Raw genomic sequence first — 26,400 nt, forward strand, 5'->3', positions numbered from 1 at the left:
CGTGTTCTCTTATAAAGGGGAGTTTTCCCGCGTTCGTGCTGGAGAAGTGGTGGTATTGGTTAAAATTCTTGTGGCTACCATTGGTGGGTCATCATCATAGGCTAATATTCCCGCACTGATGCAGAATAAGGGGCGTTATTGGCTAAACTCTTATTGGTACTATTGGTGGACCATCGTCATTGCATAGAAAGGCAGAAGATCTTAACTTCAGGACAACGAGCACCAAAGCCTGCAGACTCACAGAAACAGAACGATTCACATTAAGCCATCGGGCCACATCGGTCTGCTACTGCCCTGCTTCCATACTTTCCATGGTCCTCCACTGCAGAGAGTCTGGTAGACCTCCTTTCTTTGTACCATACTGCACTGTCTGTGACTGTGTACACAGGGACTGTGGATGTGGGGCTACCCGGCAGACAGTACTCCGTTTGATAGGTGCCCTGACGTCATCGTTGGCGTGGTTGCCCGTTAACCAGAATGTCATATTCCGTGTAGAACACAATCGTACGTACATCAGTTGATAGTTTGTGTGATTATATCGTGAATTAAAAATCCGGACCGGGAAATAGCAGTTAGCTGCTTTGATTTTGGGCACCAGTATATTTATGAAGATAGTAACTGTTCTCGAAAGAACAGATACCATTGATGACCGTGCTGGTTCTGTAGAATAAATGATAATTAATTGAAACCCTACACTGCTGACAGGTGTTGTTGATATACGTCGATGGGGACAGCTGAAAATGTGTGCCCCAACAGGGACTCGAACCCGGGATCTCCTGCTTACATGGCAGACGCTTTATCCATCTGAACAGCGCGACTGCAGGGACTTATCCCTTGCACGCTTCCCGTGAGACCCACATTCCCAACTGTCCATAATCTACATACGTAATGTACCTAATAGATATTTGCCCATCCATTCATTACTCGCGCACACTAAGGTGACGATTCCCTGCAGTCGCGCTATTCATCTGTGTCCTCGGTGGCTCAGATGGATAGAGTGTCTGCCATGTAAGCAGGAGATCCCGGGTTCGAGTCCCAGTCGGGGCACACATTTTCAGCTGTCCCCATCGAGGTATATCAACAACACCTGTCGGCAGCTAAGGGTTTCAATTAATTATCATTTACCAGTATATTTGAGCAGCAAAGTAACTCTCGATGGAAGAAGAAAAGAGGATATAAAATACATGCAGGTAATACGAAAAAAAATATTCCAAAAGTTGTTCTAGCATCGTGTATAAATGTAAGTGTTGAAAATCTTCTCTGAGGTACCTGTCTACTGTTGAGATTTATACGGAAGTGAAACGTGAACGATATACATTCAAGGATAAAAGAAAAGAATCGACGCACTACGAAGGAATTATCCGAATGGGACAGAAGTCGGTATATGTGATGTACATATACAGGGAAACGAATCATTATAATTTCAGATGAATTGGACGGTTCATTCAAGAGGAAGGGCTTCACAAACTGAGCACGTCAGCAACTTGTTGGTCCACCTCTCGTCCTTACGCAAGCAGTTATTCGACTTGGCAGTGATTGATAGAGTCATTGGATGTCCTCCTGAGGGATATCGTGCCAAATTCTGTGCAGCTGCCGCGTTAAACCGTCAAGACCGAGCAGGTTGGAGGGCTCTCCCCACAATCAATTGGAGACCTTGCTGGCCAAGAGGGTGTTTGACAAAGACGGTGACAAGCAGTAGAAAATCTCGCCATGCACAGGTGGTCAGTGTCTCGTTGAAATGTCAGCCCAGGATGGCTCGCCATGAAGGGCGACTAAACGGCAAGTAGAATATTGGCGACGTACGACTGTGCTGTAAGGATGCCGTCGATGGCAACCAAAATGATTCCTCTATGAAATTAAATGGTCCGCAGCTCGTGGTCGTGCGGTAGCGTTCTCGCTTCCCGCGCCCGGGTTCCCGGGTTCGATTCCCGGGGGGGTCAGGGATTTTCTCTGCCTCGTGAGGACTGGGTGTTGTGTGCTGTCCTTATGTTGGTTAGGTTTAAGTAGTTCTAAGTTCTAGGGGACTGATGACCATAGATGTTAAGTCCCATAGTGCTCAGAGCCATTTGAACCATTTTGAAATTAAATGGCACCCAGTCCATCACTCCTGGTTGTCGGGCAATAAGGCGGACAAGGACCAGATTAGTACCCCACTGCTGTCCAGGACATCTCCACACACGTATTCGCTGGTCATCGGGGCTTAGTTTAAAGACGGTCTCATCACTGAAGACAAATCTACTCAAATGAGATTCTAGGACGAAGACGTGTCTGGAGAACCCTAGGACGACGGTGGGCTAACAACGTGACTGTAGTCTCGCGCACACTAAGGTGACGATTTCTTTCACGGTATTCATCCGTGTGATGACGATGGTCTGGAGTTCATTTCTCTTCAAATTGCGTGGAATACTAACCATTACAAACATTAGTAGTCTGCATCGTAAAGGATCTACCGAGTTGGTTTCCCATCCTCCCAACGTACGTGTTTTATATCACTTGCTGATTAAAACTGTAATAGATTTTTATGTACAGTACCTCCCCCTCTTTCATGCTTTGCCATTTGTAGTACTAGCATCACTTTATCTAGCGCCATCTCATTGGGTTTTCGGATACCACGGTCAATGCGGTTCTCCTCATGCCTGCTTCCTAAATGCTCTAGATAGTTCAGTGGACACCCCCTTTTTATCTATCTGATAAATGCTTCTAGCGGATTTTAATCTATCAGTGATTTGAAGGACGGGGAGAAGCTTCAAGGCAGCATAAAATAATGTTGCAGACACAATTTACATACTTGGAATGGACAGTGTCTTGAAAGGAGGGTATAAGATGAACATCAACAAAAAGAAAACAAGGATAATGGAATGTAGTCGAATTAAGTCGGGTGATGCTGAGGGAATTACATTAGGAAATGAGACACTAAAAGTAGTAAAGGAGTTTTGCTATTTGGGGGCAAAATAAATGATGATGGTCGAAGTAGAGAGGATATAAAATGTAGACTGGCAATGTCAAGGAAAGCGTTTCTGAAGAAGAGAAATTTGTTAACATCGAATATCGATTTAAATGCCAGGAAGTTGATTCTGAAAGTATTTGTATGGAGTGTAGCCATGTATAGAAGTGAAACATGGACGATAAATAGTTTGGGCAAAATGAGAATAGAAGCTTTCGAAATATTGTGCTACAGAAGAATGCTGAAGAGTAGATGGGTAGATCACATAACTAATGAGGAGGTATTGAATAGAACTGGAGAGAAGAGGAGCTTGTGGCACAACTTGACTAGAAGAACGGATCGGTTGGTAGGACATGTTCTCAGGCATCGAGGGATCACCAATTTAGTATTTGAGGGCAGCGTGGAGAGTAAAAACCCTAGAGAGAGACCAAGAGATGAATACACTAAGCAGATTCAGAAGGATGTAGGCTGTAGTAGGTACTGGGAGATGAAGAAGCTTGCACAGGATAGAGTAGCATGGAGAGCTGCATCAAACCAGTCCTTGGACTGAAGACCACATCAACAACAACAACAACCTAATGTCCAGGATTATTCTACTTCTCATAATAATAGGTACTAAGCCAGTGTAACAAAAAAGATTGTAAAATACTTTCCTTGTAATCCCTGCTTAGGTCACCTGAAGGTGCGCCTAAATTGGTTTTAATAAAAAGCTGTCTACATCCAGAGCGGTGGTTTTTGGCTTCTTATAAAAAAGAAGAAGAAAAGGTAGCCATAAGGTATACTCAACATGTTACACCATGATTCTGGTGTGTTTGGGTGGTATACCGATCACCCATCTCATCACAAGTTACAAAGATATTTGCAGTTACTTCTTATCTAATGAGGTATAGCAAGTTGATGTTACAATGTACAAGTGCGACACGCCCTCGTAGCTTTGTTACTGTTGGTGTTCGAATAGCCTAGTGGGAGCCACTGCCTGCTCAGCCCTTAATGTAACATACTATCGCTTATTAACGTTACTGCTACGGGCCGCAGGTGATGATGTTAGAAAAATCACCGTTTTGTTCGGAACATAATTAAAGAGGTACTATTAGCTTATGGTCGAGAACAGCTTTCGAACTAATGTGTAGTGATAATGAATGACGTAATCTGCCCTTCGCCTGAGGAACCACGCAATCCCGAATCACTGTCTGCACATGTATCTGCACACCGTAAACGGTGTGGCAGTCTCAACCCCCCCTACCGCCCTTTCCGACTACCATATTCTTCCCTCCATCTCTCTTCCTGAATGGTGCGCTTTTGGTAGTCCGCGGTAAGGTCTGAACTACTGTACCTTAGATTCAAGATCATTATACCAGATGTGTAAGTGTGTGAATAATCATGTTTCTTTACTGTTGTTGGAAGAATGTGAGGCTTTGCTCGGTGCAGAAAGTCTTCCATTTTACTTAGCTGATCATTTATGTGACACTCTCACGCGAGCAAAAGAAACTCGTCACTAACAGCAAAATTCTTTTTTAAATCTGTTATGTCTCTTCCTTAATCTAAGTTGATAATGATCTCAAACTAACGAACAGTACTCGAGAACATGTCGAAAGAGGGTCTTGTAAGCGATATCTTTCTTCCACAAATTATATTTTCTCAGGATTCTTCGAATGAATATGACTCTAGCATCTGCCTTTCCCACAGGTAGAATCATTTGTCGTTCCAAACAGATACTGCTAAGTAAACGAAGGTAACTAATTCCAGTGACTGCCATAATCAAATGATATCAGATCTTTGCGTTTATTTACGTGTATTACACCATAATTATCTATCTTTGCGTTTATTTGCATCGCCATATTTATTTATGTTTAGAGTCAGCTACCAACCTTCGCACCAGACGCTGATCATCTGCAAGCCACTAAGCAGTTCAAAGCAAGTTTGTATGGTCCAATTCGGATTTCATATCGCTTCATATCCATTTTACGTATGATAACGTGTACTGTAAGCTCGTCAAATCGGAAGATGACTACTGCCACTTTTCTAAGCACACGGCCTGAAAAAAGAATTAAAGGGCCCAGGAAGGGAGGAGGAACCGAACTGAAACTTCACAGGTTGAGAGGGTGATTACAAAATAGAGTGAAATTTGCAAAGAACTTGGCAGTATGAGGCCATTTATGTACTACTTTGCACCCCTTTGCACTTGGTTTGAGAATGGGTGTCATAAAGCCGTTGTATCCTGGCCGGAGACAGGCTGACCCACAGCTCTTGAAGTGGGACTTCATATCCTGGATACTAGCACCGGAGCGGATGTCTAAGCTGATCCCGCACACTAAGGGCAGATCTAGGATCTTGCTGGCGACAGGGGTACTTCGACGTCACTTAGAGAGTTCTTAGGGACAGGTGCCATTGAGCCGTGCTGCGGCTCACGATGGTGCTGTTTGTAGGTTTCCGCCCTCTGTTGCAGGCCATACAGTATCGTTTAGTTGGTATGGTTGCGGTTGGTTGTCTTCTTCTCGTGTTGACTGGTGCCATTCGGTTACGCAAGCGTTGCCTGTCCCCTAGTGGCAGCAGCTGCGGTTATCGATATGTAGTACTGTTGCCCTATCTTTGGGGCGACTTTGTTGTTTTTCCATGTCGTGTGAGTATGGCAGTTCGGTTGGGGACTCAGGAGGAGCCAGGTAGTTCAGTGCCAGAACATGCCGGGACCATTGGCGGTGCGCATGGACTGCCGGATGGAAGGGCTGTGGTCACGAGGGTGCACGACCTCGTCGTAAACCGGATCCTGCAGGCTTTAAGATGAGTGCATTTCAATTCGAGTAGAGAGAGAGACCTCCACCATTGTGACATCTCGCGATTCTCCAGTGACTTGGATTCATGTTGCTGCTCGAAGTGTCGCCGAGGCGAAGAGCAGCGAGTGGAGTGCTTGGGGAAGGCGGATCTGATTAGCTTTCGTCGGCTTAGTATGACTATTTACTGCTTCCAGCTTGTTACAGTTTGTTAAGTTCAACCAGCGGTATTTTTCCTGCCTGGTGGCCGCTAACGCCCCAGTTACCTGCCCTGGGGTTTAGTGTATGTAACGGCAGTGTACTTTCCTCGCCTTGCCACTGCTGTCTGGTAAGGCATGTAGTTTTGACAGCTTTCTTTATTGTAGGCCGGCTGGTAATTTTTTTTACTCTGGTACTAGTGATTCCTTTCTCGTTCCAGGGGCTCTAAACACTGTATTCTGGGACGTAGTGCAGACCGCCGGTTCCGGTTCAAAATGGTTCAAATGGCTCTGAGCACGATGGGACATCTGAGGTCATCAGTCACCTAGAACTTAGAACTACTTAAACCCAACTAACCTAAGGACATAACACACGTCCATGCCCGAGGCAGGATTCGAACCTGCGACCGCAGCAGTCGCGCGGTTCCAGACTGTAGCGCCTAGAGCCGCTCGGACACTCTGGCCGGCGCCGGTTCCGGCTTTGGCGTATTGTTCCAGCGTTGTATTTGGTTTGTCGGCCGTCAGGTAGCTTCAGCAAGTTATCATTAGTCATTCGTTGGAATGTCACTAGTCTGATTTTCCATCTTGTGAAGTGAATGCAACTCTTGGCTGCCTATCTCATCGCTCGGGAAAGTGTTTGTTATCAGAGGTCGATTCCTGGGGCACCATCTGTGACTGGTCCTTGTGTTTTATTATTGTATTATTTATTATAATACCTTGTAATGCCTATATTAAAGGTTATGATGCCTTCTGTTGTGTTTGTGGCTACTTACCTGTAATATTTTAATATTTGTAGGCTGTAAATTGCAGCGACTTCTTAAACATTCTTAATTTATTGCCTTTCTTGGTGTATAAGGGCTTCAGCCGTGATCACAGTCGCTTGTTTTTAAAACATTATCTGTTGTATCTGTATGTTATGGTGATTGCTAAATTGTAATGCACTAAAAACACTATTATTTACACAGTTCATTCCTTCATTAATAATGTGCGGTTTTTTAAATTTCTTGTTGAGTCTGGAATTACTGTTTTGAAATAAATGTGTATAACTATAGAAGGCAACCAATAGTAACTGACTACGGCCCCGTCCACAATCGTAACCGAATCCTCTCTTCCCCTGACTACCAGGTCTCACCCATTTCTGAACGAGCATTGTTCTGTCGAAAAATAGCATCATCACAATTGTGTCGCTTGAGAAGTAACGAAAGAGGGCGCTGGACATCCGTGAGGTACTGGTGTGCCGTCAGAGCTTCCTCAGTCACTGACAGCCGTAACCTGGAGTGATAACCGAAGATTCCGCACACCGTGACGCCAGCAGCAACACCGCTGTGTGCATTGGGAGAACAGGGACTCGCTCAGGTCGAAGCCAACCTCGGCAACGATGGTCATCCGGGGTAGTGCAGAACCGTGATTCTAAGCTGAACACAGCGCGACGCCATTCACTAGCTGCCCATGCGTCCCTGCCACGACACCACTCCAAACGCAACTATCTGTGTTGCGGCGTTGAGGGCAGCATACGCAAGGCACGGTAATTTCCCAGTCCAGGTGCTGCTAGTCTGTAACCAATGGTATGGAGTGACACACAGTGTAGCAAGGCGTCCATTACTCATTCTGCAGGTGAAAATGTGAAGGGATTACGATGCACTTGGTGCACAATACAGCGATCCTCCCTTGTGGTGGTCAGGCTTACGAGTAGTCCACCAGTATATTGACAATGAGTATAACTTCTCTCATGTTCCCATGCAGTCCAACATCGTGTCACTATCACATTCGAATGCCCCACAAATCTGGGTACTACACAGATACATCAGCTGGCCAAATGGAAACCTTCAGTCAGGCCCCTTTCAAACTCTGACAGGCGCTGATAGAGCTATCCCACACGAATACGGAGATTCTCCGTGTTCTTCACAGTGATAACTTAACAATCAACGCTTTTGACGTCCCTTGTATCCTAACTAGCCCGGGACAAAAATAAAAACGAACAGCACTAATAACTCTTGTGGCCTTTCTAGGTGTCGCAGAAAACTGAAACTCTAATCCTTTACGTTCTGCATGAGTACTACGGCGTCCAAGCACTTGTCCAAAAAATAAAAAGTGCAGAAGTCACTCATTAAATGCTGAATGGGATTTACCTTACTTACCGTATCGTTTAAGGGCCAAACAAAGGGCTTAAAAGGCCATCGCACTGTTGTGAGCTGGAAAGACAGTTATTAGAACTTCATTATAATGTCAACCTCAAAGAGGATATGATGCACTTGTTTTCTGACATAGTATGACGGTGGGTGCTGGCTGAACTGGTCAGGAACAAAATTGAGTTGAGCTTAAGTAGAGTGGTGACGAAATCTTTTATTGTTGACGTCACACATTATTTGAATTCATTAAGTGTCCCCGGGTTCCCGGGTTCGATTCCCGGCGGCGTCAGGGATTTTCTCTGACTCGTGATGACTGGGTTGTTGTGTGCTGTCCTTAGGTTAGTTAGGTTTAAGTAGTTCTGAGTTCTAGGGGACTGATGACCATAGATGTTAACTCCCATAGTGCTAAGAGCCATTTGAACCATTAAGTGTCTCTACACAAGAGGAGAATCATTTGGCAACTCATGTGGAGGAGAAGATTGGTGCTAACAAACCAACACTACTCCTGTGGAAATACTTGCTTTAGTTTCATGACATCAAACTTTTCCCATAACTCAAGGCAGTCGTTTGTGGATCAGACATGAATGAATACGTTCTATTAATTGAACATTTGATTATTAGTTCCCAAAGAGCTTTCAAGACACTGCACGAAGGAAGATAAATTTCAGTTTATTTGTCAGAAAATTTTTGCTTTTGGCTGCTAACGTACTTCATTACTTCCGACTTAAGAAATGGCAGAAGAAATAGATAAAGACGAGATAAGAGATATGATACCATGAGAACCACTTAACCAGCAACGAAACACTTATTTAGAACTGAGGCACACGGAATACAAAACATTCCCTGAGACTTACTTGGAGAACATGCTGTGACAGTGTCACATAATTACATTCTTGGCATCAGTGCTCAGCCAACTGGTAGTTTTTTTTAAAGGACAATATGCACAACAGGTCACAGATGTCAAGAAAGTAATTATGTGACACAGTGTATGTGTGTATGCAGTTTATGTATTGTCGGATGTTCTGACGGTGAGCTACGCTTGAAATGCGTTATCAAATATAATACTCAACAACAAGTGATCTGTTAATTTTCGTGGCTTAATAAAGCTGTGACATAAGACATGGTCAGTTTTACATAATTGTCGATGAGCTCCTGCGCGACTTTATGACACAAGATATCGGATGCCACTGGATACACAACATGATCCGTTCAGGTAGCTGGTAATTTTGACAGCAGGCGCTACACTTCTGACATGTTAAGGGTGGCGAATACGGTATCATAGATCGATACCACCTCCACTGTCGCCTCACAGTTAGCAACAGAAACGTACGTTTCCGGCAGACGCCGACAGTGATCGCCTGGGGAAACAGCAGATCCAATGATGCGCGCCCACTGAGCCACACCTTCAGCATCAATATAGTATGGCCGGCGGCAGCTTTACAGACAAGTCTCAGTCGCAGTCTTCGACAGTCTTCAGTCTTAGTCAGCCTCCGACAGTTCGCTCATGACTTAGTAGCGATAACCTCACACAGCCGGCCGCGGTGGTCTAGCGGTTCTAGGCGCTCAGTACGGAACCGCGCGACTGCTACGGTCGCAGGTTCGAATCCTGCCTCGGGCATGGATGTGTGTGATGTCCTTAGGTCAGTTAGGTTTAAGTAGTTCTAAGTTCTAGGGGACTGATGACCTCAGATGTTAAGTCCCATAGTGCTCAGAGCCATTTGAACCATTTTTTGATAGCCTCACACTGCACGAAACTCCTTAGTTTGAGTCTTGTAATAGCTGTATGTTCTTTTGTAAAGTTCCTTCGCAACGTTTAGTTAAAGCTACAAGTTAAGGAAAACTTCTGTTTACTGTATTTACGTGTTGGCTAATCATTTCTGCTCCCGTGCAGCTTCCCTAAACCGACAGCTGCTGCACCACGCTGTAGTTCATCCCACCCTACCATTGTGAACAAAGCAGTACACAACAGAGAAAACTCATGGTCATGGGTTACCGTGAGATTGGTAGGCCACTACTTACAGCCACTGCAATTGCTGAACTCTGGCACAGACATGAAACAGTGTGGAGACGTATAAGAATCTGCCATCCACGCTCTGTTCGATTCCATGCCACAGCCTGTATACCCCCAAATCACCTACAAATTTAATAATATATTCTCCCTTTTGTGCCGGCCGGAGTGGCCGAGCGGTTCTAGACGCTACAGTCTGGAACCGCGCGTCTGCTACGGTTCAGGTGCAGGTTCGAATCCTGCCTCGGGTATGGATGTGTGTGATGTCCTTAGGTTAGTTAGATTTAAGTAGTTCTAAGTTCTAGGGGACTGATGACCAAAGAAGTTAAGACCCATAGTGCTCAGAGCCATTTGAACCATTCTCCCTTTTGTGTTGTACACATACACTGCCTGCAAAGCTTAAGGACTATGAAGATGAAGTAACACAACGTAATAACTACTAGGTGGAAACAGATGAAAGCGCGATACCAGGTTGCCAGACGTCTGCCAGCCGCCACTGATATCAGTTAAGAACTGTATAGTTTTCCGCGGTCGTCACCATATTCCACAATATGTAACACACGTTCTTTTGTTTATACTAAATGTGCTTGAAGGGCCACGTATTTGCATTACTTTTCAAAATTATAGACGTGGATTTCACAACAATATATTTTTTAATTAAAAGTAAGTATTTAATGGTTTTGTCTCCACAGCATGTGTACCGTTCAACGGCAGATTTGAAAGTGATCCGATCTTCAAACTTCTTTTATTTCTAAACTGAGCTTTCCCAGATATGGATTCATTATCAGAACTTTATCTACGAAGTCGTCTCGACAACAACTGGACATGAGTCCAGCTTCCAAAGTGTCATCGCCTCTTACTAAATTTCCTCTTCTTCCACAGGATGACCACAGCATTTACGAAAAGACTATGTAACATCAGTATGACCTTATTGTCAAGTTGTTTTTGTAATGCCATTTTGCCTGAAGATGACGTATAACCCTCGAAACATGTCGCAAAATAAATAAGAAATATAATAGTTGACAAATTTTGTGAATGGTAGCGATAATATAAAAAAAAACCTTTACATATTTCTTGAGACAGTCACGGTCGATAAATAGTCAAAATGGCTTCAGAAATAACTGGATGCCTTTAACAGGAACTGTGAAAAACTCTGCACACAGCAAAATTAAAAAAAAAGACTGACCCATTACATGACCACCAGTTTGGCTTTCGGAGAGCTAGGAACACCAGTGGGGACCACGAAGTAGATGAAGTTAAGAAATTCTGCTACATTGGAAGCAAAATAACATATGACAGCCGAAGCAACGACATAAAGAGAAGGTTAGCGCAGTTAAAGAGGGTATTCCTGGCCAACAGGAGTCTGTTAGTATCAAACTTGGCCCTTAAACTAAGGAACAAATGTCAGAGAATGTAGGTTCTGAGCACATTATTTCATGGAATTGAATCATGGATTATGGGAATACCGTAGAAGAAGAGAATCGAAACGTTTCAAATTTGGTGTTACAGACATGAGTAGGTTCTTTGTATTACCAGCGAGGAATGGAATATATGCAGAACACTGAAGAGGAGGAGAAGCGGCAGGGTGATGGGACATTTCTCAAGAGGTCGAGTAATAACTGCCGTAGTACTAGAGGGTAAAAACTGTATGGAAAGGCAGAGACTAGAATACATCCAACAATTAATTGACATAGGGTAGAGATGCCACTCAGTTGACCTGTTTGACGCAACAGAAATTCGTGCCGGGCCGCGTCGAACCACTCAGAAGACTGGTTGCCCACCAAAAAAGAACCGTCATCATTCATTAGATTTGTGTTACCTAATCGCTGCTATAAACGATGAACACTTCCTCGTAAGTCCTTGCATCTCATAAAGCGAAAGAATCTTGGTTCTCAAAGACTCGACGACTTTGACATCATTTGCAAGGAAATTGTTGGGAAAATTTGGTGTGAAACGCCTTAACAAGTTAATGGCAAAATTCCAACTTCCTAGTCAATTAATTTTTACATCTGATGATCTGAGCTGTCCCGTTTCCATAGCAGATCTTTCTAAAACCCACTAATGCGGTATCTTCCTAGTACTCGATTCGAATACCTGTCTAGAAATAACACTCATCATTTAATTTGTGGAGGCATTGGAGGAGAGAAAGTTGATTCTGATTTCCGAATTTTAAGATATGCATCAGTGAAACAGATTACAATCACAAACACAGGGAAGAGGGTGAGATGTGCACTGCAGCAGTCAAAAAAGAATAATATTGTAATACTACTTGATACCTGGATTTAAGTTGTCGCTAAGGGCTAGAGAAGCACTGAAGTACTTGTTTAGCCTACATTTCGCCCTGGAGAAAAATCGATCGTTAGGTTCCGTACGTGGATCCTCTGCCGCTTACTCTTCACCATCTTCGAAAATCTCTGCAGACAGAATGGCCCCAATGGAAGTGAACCACATCCAGTTCTTCTAGATTTGTGTGTGCTGCAGTTGTTTGTTACTTTCAATAACAGCTAATATTTACCATAAAAATATGACTCGGTAACGTATGTTTCCATTTTCCTTCAATGAAGAACAATTTCATTCTTGAAAGTCTCTAATCAAAAAAACCTGCGACGAGAAGATGGTTATGAATAAACAAATCGCGCCCAGTCTCAACAACGCTATCGACGCTGTGGATTCCGACGCACTAATCCTAAACAGGAAAAACTCATTTTCTGGTCACGACTCAGAAATAATGTGAATCATATCTTGCAGAGCGCCAACAGTGAATAACCAGTGGAACGAAAAAGGCAATGGAGAGCCATAACATAAGGGATCGATCGCCTCGTTGTTTGGTCCCCTCTCCCAAATCAAACAGCCAACCATAATATAGGTTATCCGTCAAGTATTGTTATTGGGGTCTTTGTTATTTACCCTGTATGTTAATGACAGATCTTCCATACTCTCAGTCTATCAGCTGTAACAGAGCGTCAGTCGAGATATAAATTCTGTTAACGAAGATGTCCCAGTTGTTAATGGATGTGCACGAAAACAGAAAGGATGAAGTCCACTAAAATGTTCACAATGCAGCAACATCTAATTAGTTCACATATGCGTGATTCCTTTCCACATGTCTTTCTAAATAACACATAAATCCAGTTCAGTTGCTCATTTAGGGATCTTGATAAAATACCGTACGGACACTCTGACTGGAATGAAAATATTGTACCCGTATGCCGAAATGTATATGGTTTACTGCCTCATGTCATATTTTGCAAATACTTTCCTTCAGCTACATCCAAATGGAAACCGTCCGGAGACTAGTTTTGCCTATCTTCGGTCATTCCAACTTCCTACATCGAAGTGACAACCAGGGAGTCTTGCCTTAAATTCCAGTTTAAGATAAATTACCAAGAGATTTATGTTTCATCACGTTACTGCTTCCTACAGATAATTATCCTGGTTACATAAGACCATAAGGCATACTTACCAGGAGTTTTGTTTTGTTGACTTACAGGCTTAAATATCAATCTTCAAATACAGTCCTTACATACAAACGTTCATCAGATCCTTACATTCCAAATTACTATCAGTGCTTCCTCACGAAATAGAGGTTATCGAAAGGCTTTCTCTATTCGAAGTGCTCGAAATGGAATAAAATGACACAACATCTGAGAAGTTAAAACATTTCCCCAATTTCAAATATAATGACTTAAGCTTTTGAAATAATGACAGCTATTCCTAAACTACTCGCTGAGTCCACATACGCAGTAATCTTCGTTACCAGTCTTCGACACATATTATATCCTTGCTCCTTTTTCTTCTATTTTCCCGTTTTTTATTGTGTACGTACTCAATGCATTATAATTATTGTCAATCCTACAGGCCTGTCGTCTTAAACTTTAATCTCCACCTTATTTCGCTTATCAAGGCGTAGAAAATTTATTCCAGCAGCTCTCTCTGTCTCTCGTTTATCAAAGGCACGAATTACTGCAGCAAAAATCACAAATGATTTGATGTAATTCGTAATTAAAAATTAAAATCTGAGACGAACTTGAAATGACGTACAGCATTCTGTCCCCTTTACCGCTAGGCAGGCCGCAAGTTTCGCTGACAGCGACGGGAGTCTAGCGCTCAGGCGCCGTTTCGTGCTCGGTAGCACTCACTACTTTAAAGTAGATGAGACGGTACGAATAATTCCAGTGGTGAAAGTCTAGAATCAACGAAGTATAGTTCATTAAGTTATATATAGCGCTGTCTCAATCTGCTCCACGGAGGGATAACGTTTTAACGCTGCACAGACTAGCCAAAGAACTAATTAAGTTACTGGGGGCCGTAGTTGCGAACATCACACTGAAAACTCTCAGTTGCTCGAAGCAAATCAGCCAGAAAAAATTACGATCTGCTTGCATTTGATTGGTTCCTTTTTCACAAAAGTGTCTAAAGTATTCAGATTGTAGCCAAAGTCCATCGACAAAATTTATTAGGTTGTTTAGGGATATTTTATGAGTACTGTGGTGTAAGGCCTCAGAGGCCTCCGGGAAAAGGCTAATCATGTACCTTCCAACACTGAAAAAGCCTATAATATGCAATCACTAAATCGCACAACAAGAAACACTGAGTAACGCAACATTCCTCAGGATTAGGACAATCTATTCCTCGCAGTTTACAGAACAGAACGTAAAAAATGAAGAACTCTTGTCTTGCAGGTATTGCTCAAGACGTTAACCATGGTCATGGTTGGGTGTACTGCGACGCACCATAGACTGCCTTACTCACTCAAGAACTCCAAGACTTCAGCATACTGCTCCTGTGGCTGCTGTAATCCTGACAATCACGTACCGAGAAATATCGACTGGGCTAGGGTAAACTTACTTCAAATGCCGCCAGAAGAAGAAGTTCATTTTTATCATGTCTGGTGACAGAGCAGTCATTGTATAGAAGCAGCGCCAGCAATCTATTGCTTTTTTAATATCGATGAGAAAACTAAAAAACTATTAAAAACAGTTCCAGCCTTGGCTTTGCTGTGATAGAAGTCTTTTACTTCACACTGTCAACTTATGACGGTAATTTGGCATTTTCAAGTGCTTACTCATATCCTTGTTACTTTTTAGAGTCACTCGACACGGGGGAATGGAACGATTTCGTTCGAGTCTGTTATTCCAGTGGTCAAAATAACAGTTTGCCTATCTGAAAGCTTGTAGGGGCAAAAATTTTTACTTCCAATATTTCATACAATTACTGACCTAAATAAAAATTAAAAGTTCTGTCGTAATCTACTCTCTAAAAGCAATAACATTATGTTAAAGGTTTAATACGGTAAGTCAAGTGTTACAGTTTGAAACTGTGTAGGGCAAGTGGGTAAAGAAAGGAATTTTCGGTTTTATTAAACGTTTCTAAAACAACTGCAGCAATACTGTATCAATTAAGCTCGCAAGACCTAGTTTGACACCTTAGTAACATTGCGTAGAAGTTTCATTGTCATCTAATTATTATTAGATGAGTAATATAGGTTTTTCTAAAAAATAATTTTGCGTTCTCGTACCCAATACTGAGGGTTAGAGTATCTGGGCCTGAGGTAGGAATGCGCAGTGCATACTGAAGAAAATAAAAATGATTACAAATAAACACACGGAAAATAAATTAGGAACCCTTTATTTTTCGGTGATTTACAAAAGTAAACGTAATCATCTGAGAGTTAGAGCAAAAAGTATTTCTCGGAGGACCGAAAAGCGTTTATTGGGGGGATATATAGTGCTGAACTGTTGCTTCTTCTTCTTCTTCTTCCAATGAAAAATTAATTTAAGTTCTCTAAGGTGGGTAGGCATCTAAAGTAAATAAACACCAACAAAAAATGCTTGTCTATGTCAGAAGGGACTACACAGGTCAAAGTAGAGGTTGTGGGGTAAAAGTTCGCAAATTTCTTGATGGGCTAAAATAACACGATGCTAACTTCTATCCCAATAGACCTGCGTACTTTTACCCCATTCCTTTATTTTCTTTTCCGGTAACTACAATCGTGGAGATAAGGGAAGACGTAGGCATCCTATTACCACGAGCTTGGAGGATAGAACTGCGGAGATGATGACATATGCGAGACATATGGGAGAATGGTGAACGTCTGCATCAGGCTCCGAAGAACACGCGATGTCGCCCGGTAACCGTGTCGTCCTCTGCCTCATGCTGCTGCGATATGGAGCGGCATTTGGCCGGCACGCCACTCTCCTGGTCGCGGCCGACTTTCCAGATCTTGGAGACGCGGTTCCTCAATCAAGTAGCTACTCAGTTGACATCACGAGGGTGAATGCACCCCGTTCCAGTTCTTCCACCACAGAAAAATCCTTGACAGAACCGAGAACTGAACCTGGGTCCTCCGCATAAAAGTCAGATGCACTGACCGCTCGGCTGTGGAGGCAGACAGTAGTCAAACTGACGTTGATCGTTTCTTGTAGATCATAGCACCCATCAAGAATATAAAATCTTCTCCTTCACTTCATGAATTTTACCTTCTTGCCCGTTCGGGCTTCGCAGTTGTCTCCATGGTGTCCTCGGTCGTCTCTTCGTTCCTCGGCATGTAATCCAACGCTGCTTTGGGAAGTCTAGTATTTTTAATTCTTTGTAAGTGATCGCCCCAATTCTGTCCTCTTTTTAGGATTTTATTGTGTACTGATTCAAAATAAAGTCCGACAAAAGATATTTGTACTGCTCCAGCCACCAATAAACTAGTGGGAAATTGGCATTATCGGCTCTCAATGAGCTGCCAAAAGCATTGTGTCTAACAATTATCAAATAGGACGTTATTCTGAGAGCGAACATCTCATCTATTCCGGTCCAAACTAAAATTAAAAATAGATTTTTGACATACATAGAGACAATATAGAAATTAGTACCGTGCTTTAATTCCAGAATTTTTACGTAATTTTTGTGAAAGGTAGATACAGTGAACTTCACACCTGTTAGAAGTTAAGCATTGACAGATTGTAAAACAGCCCAGTTTCCTTAAGCTTACGTAGCAAAAGCAATGGAAAGATATGTTGCACAACGAACTAAGTTTAAAGCTTCTTCTCATATGAGAAATTTTCACATGTTTTAAAAATTAACATTACTTTGTCCTAAATTAAAATTAAAAACAGATACTTGACCTGCCTAGAGACGCTACATATCCAATACGTTAATTTCAGTTTTTTGTCGTTATTTTTCCAGGAGTTACTTTATCGCAATCGCGTATAGCAGCGAAGAGCGGGCCACCGTGGCGGCTGTTTGTAGAACAGTACTTGCTCGACAACGTTGCAGCTTTGGAGGTTCAACATTATATGCCAAATAATTTAAGCGATATTGTAGTTACGGTGTGGAAGACAGTTCAGTAGTATCTTCTGCGCTACAGCACTATAACAATGAAATCATCTATTTTTCCCCCAGTCTCGATTTTGTTAGCAGTGAATGACACCTTTTGAGCGCAGCAAATTCCATCTCAATCTGCTGTAATGTCTCATTAGCTTCATTCATTCATTCATTCATTCATTGACAATAACGTTGATGTGTTGCACCTCATACGAAAACCTAGAGCCCCTTTTACGGAGGGGCCATCTTATCTTAAAAGGCTACTCGCGACAAATGAATCTGCTCCAGTGCCCGTAGCCTACTGTCACGAGTAGTCGTTTTCCTTTACCTGTCGGCGCCAAATTTGTGTGTGTTGTCAGAGCTGTCTGGTGTGCAATTCGGCATCCAAACAGTGAAATTGAGACTCTGCGACAAAGAGTCGAAATATAGGATAAAAATTATGGAACTATCAATGACGAAATGACCAAATCGAAATTCATAGTGGACATTTTTAATGACCGACACAAAATTCATAGTGGATGTTCTTGACAAGAGCTGAAAGAATCTGAAAAGCATCGACCAGCCATTCCAAAACATAAATAATAATTTTGTCTAGAGAACAGACACGTAAACAAATATCAAATAATATTGAGGAGACAATAAATAGTAGCGCCTTCTTTGCTTATCTCTTCTATTTTTCGGATTAACTGAAGCGTTCGATACCGCTTCAGTATCTTACAACCAACCTAGGACGTAGGCTACGCTACAGATCGGTAATTCACTACATCTAAGCTTTCGTAGTGATATTCGTTTGCTATGGTAACTCACAACGAAATTTTCAACTTCTAGCCTAACCTTGGGCTACGATACAGATATATCTCACCCAACCTGCATTATAACTGTAGTATAAACACAAAAGAAGTCTTGTAAGTGGTTTTTTCACTTTCAGTTTGTGCATGTATGATTTCGCAAGCCATATCATCATTACATTCACGGACGGAGTCGACTTCCGATATCGGTATATTCAGTTGAAACTTCCTTTCTTCTAAGCATCAGATAGCATCCATACTTCATCCTACGTCCTTAGTTACTTATTAGATGTTTTACAGTCCCTGTCTCCCGCTGCAGCTTTTACCTTCTACAGCTCCTTCTTACACCATGGAAGTTGTTCCGTTTTTCTTGTCAGTATTCCTGTCCTTGCTTATTCGGCATACCTTACCAGTCTACCTAATTTTAAACATTATTCTCTAACACCACACCTCAAATGCTGCGATTCTCTTCTGCGATTCATTTCTGCTACTTCCCGTTACTTCCATCTTCCTTCGATTTATTCTCATTTCGTTTCTGTGTTGTTAGACTGTTCATTCTATTCAACAAATCCTCTAATTATTCTTCAGTTTCACTGAGGATAGCAATGTCATCCGCGAAGCTTATCACTGGTATCCTTTCACCTCGAATTTTAATTCCACTCTTGAACATTTCCTACGTCCATCATTGCTTCGTGGATGAATAGCTTGAATAGTAGGGGCGAAGGACTACGTTCCTGTCTTACAACCGTTTTTAATCTGAGCGCTTCGAACTTGGTCGTCCACCCTTATTGTTTCCTCTTGGCTGCTGCATATACTGCATGTTACCCGCCGTTCTGTATAGCTTACCCCTATTTATATAAGAGTTTCGAACATATTGCACCACTTGATATTATCGAACGCTTTTTCCAAATCGACATATCCTATGAGCTTGTCTTGATTTTTCTTTACTCTTGCTTCCATGATCAACGGCGTCAGAACTGCCTCTCTAGTGCATTTGCTTTTCCTAAACTAAAACTGATTCTCATCTTACACATCCTGAATTTTCTTTTCTGTTCTTCTGTATATTATTCTTGTCAGTAGCTTGGATCCATGTCCTGTTAAGCTGATTCAGATGGTTCAAAAGGCTCTGAGCACTATGGGACTTAACTTCTCAGGTCATCAGTCCCCTAGAACTTAGAACTACTTAAACCTAACTAACCTAAGGACATCACACACATCCATGCCCGAGGCAGGATTCGAACCTGCGACCGTAGCCGTCGCGCGGTTCCACACTGTAGCGCCTAGAACTGCTCGGCCACTCCGGCCGGTTTGTAAAGCTGATTGTGCGATAATTCTCCTTTACCGAAAGTCAGATGGTATATCGCCAGACTCACACATTCTGCACGCCAACGTGAATAGTCGTTTTGTTGCTACCTCTCCCAATGATTTTAGAAATTCTGATGGAATATTATCTACCCCTTCTGCCTTATTCGACCTTAAGTCTTCCAAAGCTCTTTTAAATTCTTATTCGAATACTGGGTCCCCTATGTCTTCTTTATCACTTCCTGTTTCTTCTTCCGTCACGTCACCAGACAAGTCTTCCTCTACAGAGAGGTCTTCAATGTACTCTTTACACCCGTCTGGAGCTCCCATTGCACTCTTAATGTTATCACTCTTACTTTTAATTTCACCGAAGGTTGTTTTGACTTTTCCATATGCTGAGTCAGTCCTTCCGACAATAATTTCTTTTTCGATTTCTTCACGTCTCATCAATAGTCAGTTTCGCCTTAGCTTCCCTGCACTTCTGATTTGTTTCATTTCTTACGTATTTCTGAATTCCTGCATTTCTGTAAACATTTTTGTACTCCCACCTTCCATCGAGCAACTGAAATATTTCATCTGTTCCCTATGGTTTTACCCATGGTTTCTTCGCAGTTACCTTCTTTGTACCTATGTTTTTCTTTCCAACTTCTGTTTACATCTACATGGATAGCCTGTTAATCACATTTAAGTGCCTGGCAGAGGGTTCATCGAATCACCTTCACAATTCTCTATTATTCCAATATCATACAGAGCGCGGAAAGAATGAACACCTATATCTTCCCGTACGAGTTCCGATTTCCCTTATTTTATCTTGGTGATCGTTTCACCCTATATAGGTCGGCGTGTACAAAATATTTTCGCATTAGGAGGAAAAAACTGGTGATTGGAATTTCGTAAGAAGATTACTCCCAACGAACAACGCCTTTGTTTTAATCATGTCCATCCCAAATCCTGTATCATTTCAGTGACACTCTCTCCCCTATTTCGCAATTATATAAAACGTGCTGCCCTTCTTTGAACTTTTTCGATGTACTCTGTATTTCCTATCTGGTAAGGATCCCACATCGCGCAGCAGTATTCTAAAAGAGGACGGACAAGCGTAGTGCAGGCATTCTTCTTAATAAATCTGATACATTTTCTAAGTGTCCTTCCAATAAAACGCATTCTTCGGCTAGCCTTCCCTACAACATTTTCTCTGTCTTCTTTCCAATTTAAATTGTTCGTAATTGTATTTCCTAGGTATTTAGTTGAATTTACGGTCTTTAGATTTGACTGACTTATCGTGTAACCGAAGATTAACGGATTCCTTTTAGCACTCATGTGGATGACCTCTCACTTTTAGTTATTTAGGGTCAATTGCCAATTTTCGCACCATACAGATAGCTTTAGTAAATGGTTTTGCAATTTGTTTTGATCTTCTCATGACTTTATTAGTCGATAAACGACAGCGTCATCTGCAAACAACCTAGGACGGGTGCTCAGATTGTATCCCAAATCGTTTATATAGATAAGGAATAGCAAAGGGCCTATAACACTACCTTTGGGGACGCGAGAAATCACTTCTGCTTTACTCGAGGACTTCCCGTCAGTTACTACGAAGTGTGACCTCTCCGACAGGAAATCACGAATCCAGTTTCATAACAGTCACATAACTGAGACGATATTCCAGAAGCACGCAATTTCATTACAAGCCGCTTGTGTGGTATAGTGTCAAAAGCCTTCCGGAAATCCAGAAATATGGGATCAGTTTCAAATCCCTTGTCAATAGCAATCAACGCTTCATGCGAGTAGAGAGCTAATTCTATTTCACAAGAACGATGTTTTCTAAATCCATGTTGACTGTGTGTCATTTTTTCGAGGTAATTGATAATGTTCGACCACAATATATGTTCCAAAATCCTGCTGCATATCCCACGTTAATGATATGGGTCTGTAATTTACTGGATTACTCCTACTACCTTTCTTGAATATCGGTGTGACATGCAACTTTCCAGTCTTTGGGTACTGATCTTTCGTCGAGCAAACAGTTGTATATGATTGTTACGTATGGATCTATTGCATCAGCATACTCAGCAAAGTACGTAATTGGGATACAGTCTGGAACGTACTTCTTTGCGCCATGATTCGTACTGACTAGCCTCTCAAACATCAGCTCACTCTTCATCGCTAGTAAATCCTGATCTGAGTCTATATCTGCTTCTCGGTACGCCTTACAATCCAGCATCTGATTTCGGGTTCTCTGCCTGACTATGTCTCCCGGCCTTTTCCAAGTATGTATCCTCTTCTTGTGATTTCTTGAACAGAGTATTCGCTGTTACGAGGTGAACTTTATTTCAGAACTGAATTAATATTTCTCCTCACTCATTCCTAGTACCGCACTCCCCTGTAACCATTTCTTCTATTCCTTCCATTACAACCGCAATCCAGTTCTCCACGACAAACAGATTTTCGTCTCCCATTGCATATTGAATTACTCATTCAATAACCTCATACATCTACTCTATCTCTTCATCTTCAGCTTCCGACGCTGGCGAGAATACCTGAACTATCGTTTTCTCCTACAGAGCCGACTATCTCAGTTCTGAAGAAATTTTAATTAAAAAGCTCACCTGTTTACATCCGTATTTACACACAGTGTTGGCGTTTTCTTTGTTCGGGTATTTAACAACCTAAATATCTTTTTTCTCTCCGATATTCAGTCTCTTGGGAGAGAATACAAGTAGTAAAAATATCAAGTCCTCAAGTAACCTTTACAGTGTGTCAGAAAACTAATAAACAACAAAATAAGTATTAAGAAAAGAGAAAAGCCACTAAGTGTAAATCAGCCACACACCACACTGCGAGCGGACGTGTGACGTCAGTGACCAGTCGACTGTGCCCTGGTTCACATGGTTCAAATGGCTCTGAGCACTAAGGGACTTAACATCTGAGGTCATCAGTTCCCCAGAACTTAGAACTACTTAAACCTAACTAACCTAAGGACATCACACACATTCATGCCAGAGGCAGGATTCGAACCTGCGACCGTAGCGGTGGCGCGGTTCCAGACTGAGACTGTGCCCTGTGTGGAGTTCTAAAATCTTGAGTATCCTGAAGACTGTGAAGACTATACTCGCGCAGGAACATGGTCCTGTAGCGTCGTCTGCTAACGGGGGAAGTTAATCTACGCTCGCCGCAATTACAGTGATGAATTTGGCACTTTTGTGTCTACTCAGTCCTTATTTTTTGCTTCCTTCGTTTTCGTGATATATTAGAAACATTGCGTTTTCAAAAGAAAAGAAACGAAATATCTGAAAGTAAAGGGGTATATATGCGAGGATGTGTTGAAAAGTGATACTTCCGGCTTTTTTACGTGAAAACACTTAAAGATTTTTAAATAAAACGACTTTATTAACATTCTTCCTCTTTATTCTTCATTTTTACGTACTTATTTCTCAACATTTTGACCCTGGTGACGAACATATTTCTTCCAATAGGAGACCAGTTTGTTGATACCATCACTGTTGAATGTTTGACTTCGTTGACGAAGCTACAACTCCATCTCTGTTGGCACCGCTTCATCACTATCAAAGAGAAGTCCTCGAAAGTGTTCTTTAAGGTTTTGTAATAGATGAAAATTTGGTGGGGCCAGTTTCGGGACTATAGGAGGATGATCGATGACAGTGAACCCAAGACATCGCATTGCTGCAGACGTAGCAGCACTCGTGTGTGTGGTCTATCATTGTTTTGCCGAAAGAGAGGGTGCTTCATGTGTGGATGAACACTTTGAAGTCGTGCTTTTAGTTTTCTGACAGCCTCGCAGCTATTTCTCACGCACCGACATAGTTACATGACAGATCACCATGTTGCACGCTACAATTCGGAGTCCTCTAGGGGCAAAGGGTTGTAACTTGTGTCAGCGAATCGTGAGAATCGACAGAGTAATGTGCATGACATGTAATAACTCATCTGACATTGAGAACAGAAAAAAAAATTTCATAGGTATCACTTTTCAGCACACCATTGTACATTGCACAGTACCTGTATAAAGAAAAAAAAACCTACACTATGCATTAGTAAAAACATAAATAGTTATAAGTTTTTAGTGAAAAGTATTTCAATACTGAAGAAGTCAGATCTGTTTCAAAAGAAAAATAAATTTCTATGTTCTCTGGCACTTACGTAGAATACAAGATTGAAGAAGGCCAAAATAAACTGGTCGGAAAATACCGTATTTGTGAGACTGACGTGATACTGAACCATTTTAATGGACAGGAGATACACTTGTAGCCAGGATTTCGATGCATCAATCGGTTGCTGTGATATGTCCGCGGATGTGCATCGCCCACCTGTTCTGTCTCGAGTACTTCGCTGTGTCATTGTGTTTGAGTAACAGAGGAGTGTCGTTTGTAGTGACCAACTGAAAACAACGCAAAATGGTGCTCACAATAAGAGGGTGAGTTCATTGTCGAGCGTTGCGCGAAGCACAGTTCGTGGAAAACGTATGCGGGAATGCTTGCGCAAGAGTTTTCAGACTGGAAGTGTTTTGGAAAACATGCACGCAAGTCTGGAGGACATTATAAAGTACATTAGAACAGCACAGATACTACAGTTTAGTATGTCGTGCCTAACACAGGGTGACAATTACTGAACAATATGAAACAGAATCGTCATCACTTATGAACGGTTTACGTTAGGACGTTCAAACTGCACGGTTGGCAGCGGGGTATGTTGGGAACTAGCATGCGCTGTATGGTTTGGTTCAGCGACGAAGCCCACTGTAATTCGGATGGGTTCATCAATAGCCAAAACTGGCGTTTTTGGGGGACTGAGAATCCGCATTTCGCGATCGAGAAGTCTCTTCACCTTCGACGGGTGATTGTGTGGTGCGCAGTGTCCAGTCACGGAAGGATCGGTGCGATATTCCTTGATGGCATGCTGACCAGCGAACAGACTGTGAAGGTTTTGAAAGATGATTTCATCACAATTTTCCAAAGTGACCTGATTTCGACAAGATGTGGTTCATGCAAATCGGAGCTCGACATTATCGAAGCAGGAGAGTGTTTGATATCCTGGAGGAGCACTTTCGGGACCGCCTCTGGGGTATCCAGAGGCCATTGACAGGGCCTCGACTGGCCACCATATTCTCCGCATCTGAACACATGACACTCCTTTTTGTGGGGCTTTTAATAAAGCTGAACTGAAATGCTGAACTGAAAACAGCCATTCAGTAGCTCATTGACAGCATCGATGTTCCGACGCTTCAGTGGGTCATGCAGAATTTCGCTATTCGTCTGCGCCAATGATGGCAGGGATATCGAATATCTGTAGTGACGTTTGCATATTGAAAGTGAGTGTACGCAGTAGTTTGTAACTATTTTACCTTTCTTTCATATAGTTCAATAATTGTCACCCTGTAACTGGACTTCAACTTTAATCATGCGTCTCTTCCTGCAAGGAACGCACATCATCTGTACGAGTATAGAATGTAAACGAAAGCGGAGACATTTGGAAGTTCGGGTCGGTCCAGGGAGTGTGCACGGGTGGCCGAGGCGGTCAAGGCGAACGCTAGCGTCAAGCTGAAGAGCCGGGTCCGAGACCCAGCTTGCAAGAAAAAAGGAAGGAAGAAGGAACAAAGATTGGTTTAACGTCCAGTCGACATCGTAATCATTGAGAACGGAGCACAGCTCGGATGCTGTGAAGGGTTGGGAAGGAAATCGGCCGTGCCCTTTCAGAGGAATCGCACTGGAATTTGCCTGGAGCAATGTAGGGAAATCACGGAAAACGTAAATCTAGATCACCAGACGCGGGCTTGAGCCGTCATGCTCCCGAATGCAAGTCCAATGTGTTAACCACTCTGCCACCTCGCGCGGTACCCAGCCCGGCACAAATTTTCATTGTCGTCCCGCAGAGTGCAACCAAAGTTTGACCCTATTCGTGCCATTTTTGCTAAACACAGATGTACGTTTTCTGTTTCCGTCGCTAAACTGTCGGGACCTGACAGAGTACGCTCACTGTGGACTAGTTTTGAGCACTCTGTTCTTCCGTGCCGAAATATGGTAGCCATCAGCTTGCGCGTATAAGGCAGTGTGAGTAGGTTTGCGGTACACACAGTACCCAAATGCGCAATCTACCTTCCTCTTGACTAGTATGTCCAGGAATAGGTTGTCCATCCTTCTCCAGTTCCACCGTGAATTTTATATTCGGGTGACGTGATTGTTCCAGAAAATCACCCAGCTTCTCCCTCCGTTGGGTCAGATGACAAAGGGATCATCCACATACTTGAAAAAGCATTTAGTCTGGCATGTGGCCGACGTAAGTGTCTCCTCTTCAAACCTTTCCATAAATAGGTTGGCCACCACTGGTGACAGAGAGTTTCCCATCGCCACCCCTTCAGTTTTCTCATAAAACTGACCTCCGTGTAGGAAGTACGTCGAGGTTAGTACATGACTGAATGCGTCGAGGACAGCCCCATCAGACTTCTCTGCGATAAGATCGAGTGAGTCATTCAGCGGCACCACGTCGAAACTGACCAGCTTCTTCAGGTATTTTGCGGTAGGGCAGGCGGCTGCGCCGATATCGCAGTCGGAACACCAGCGGCCAGAGAGGACCATTGGAGCCGCTCCTGGCGGGCGCGGACCACGGACGGAACACCCGACGTGTTGCGGACCGGCTACGGAGCGCCCAGCACTATCCAGACACAAAATACTGGTCTCTATCCAACCAAGGACCATTCTTGGGTAGCACTTGAAGAAGACAGCGCGTTACGCCGTCGAAATATCGTGCGAGAACGATGCGAACATCCGGTAGAGATCCAGATTATTCAACACGTCAAAAGATCGCCGGAAAAGCCGGAAAAATTACATGAGATTTTGTTTTGCCCACCATCTACAAAGAATAAATTAAAAAGACGGAATTTACTGCCTTTTATATATTGTTCGACGGTTGGAACTTTAATAGTGGGAACAAAT

This window comes from Schistocerca piceifrons, chromosome 2, assembly GCF_021461385.2.
Source record: "Schistocerca piceifrons isolate TAMUIC-IGC-003096 chromosome 2, iqSchPice1.1, whole genome shotgun sequence".
Classification (NCBI taxonomy): domain Eukaryota; kingdom Metazoa; phylum Arthropoda; class Insecta; order Orthoptera; family Acrididae; genus Schistocerca; species Schistocerca piceifrons.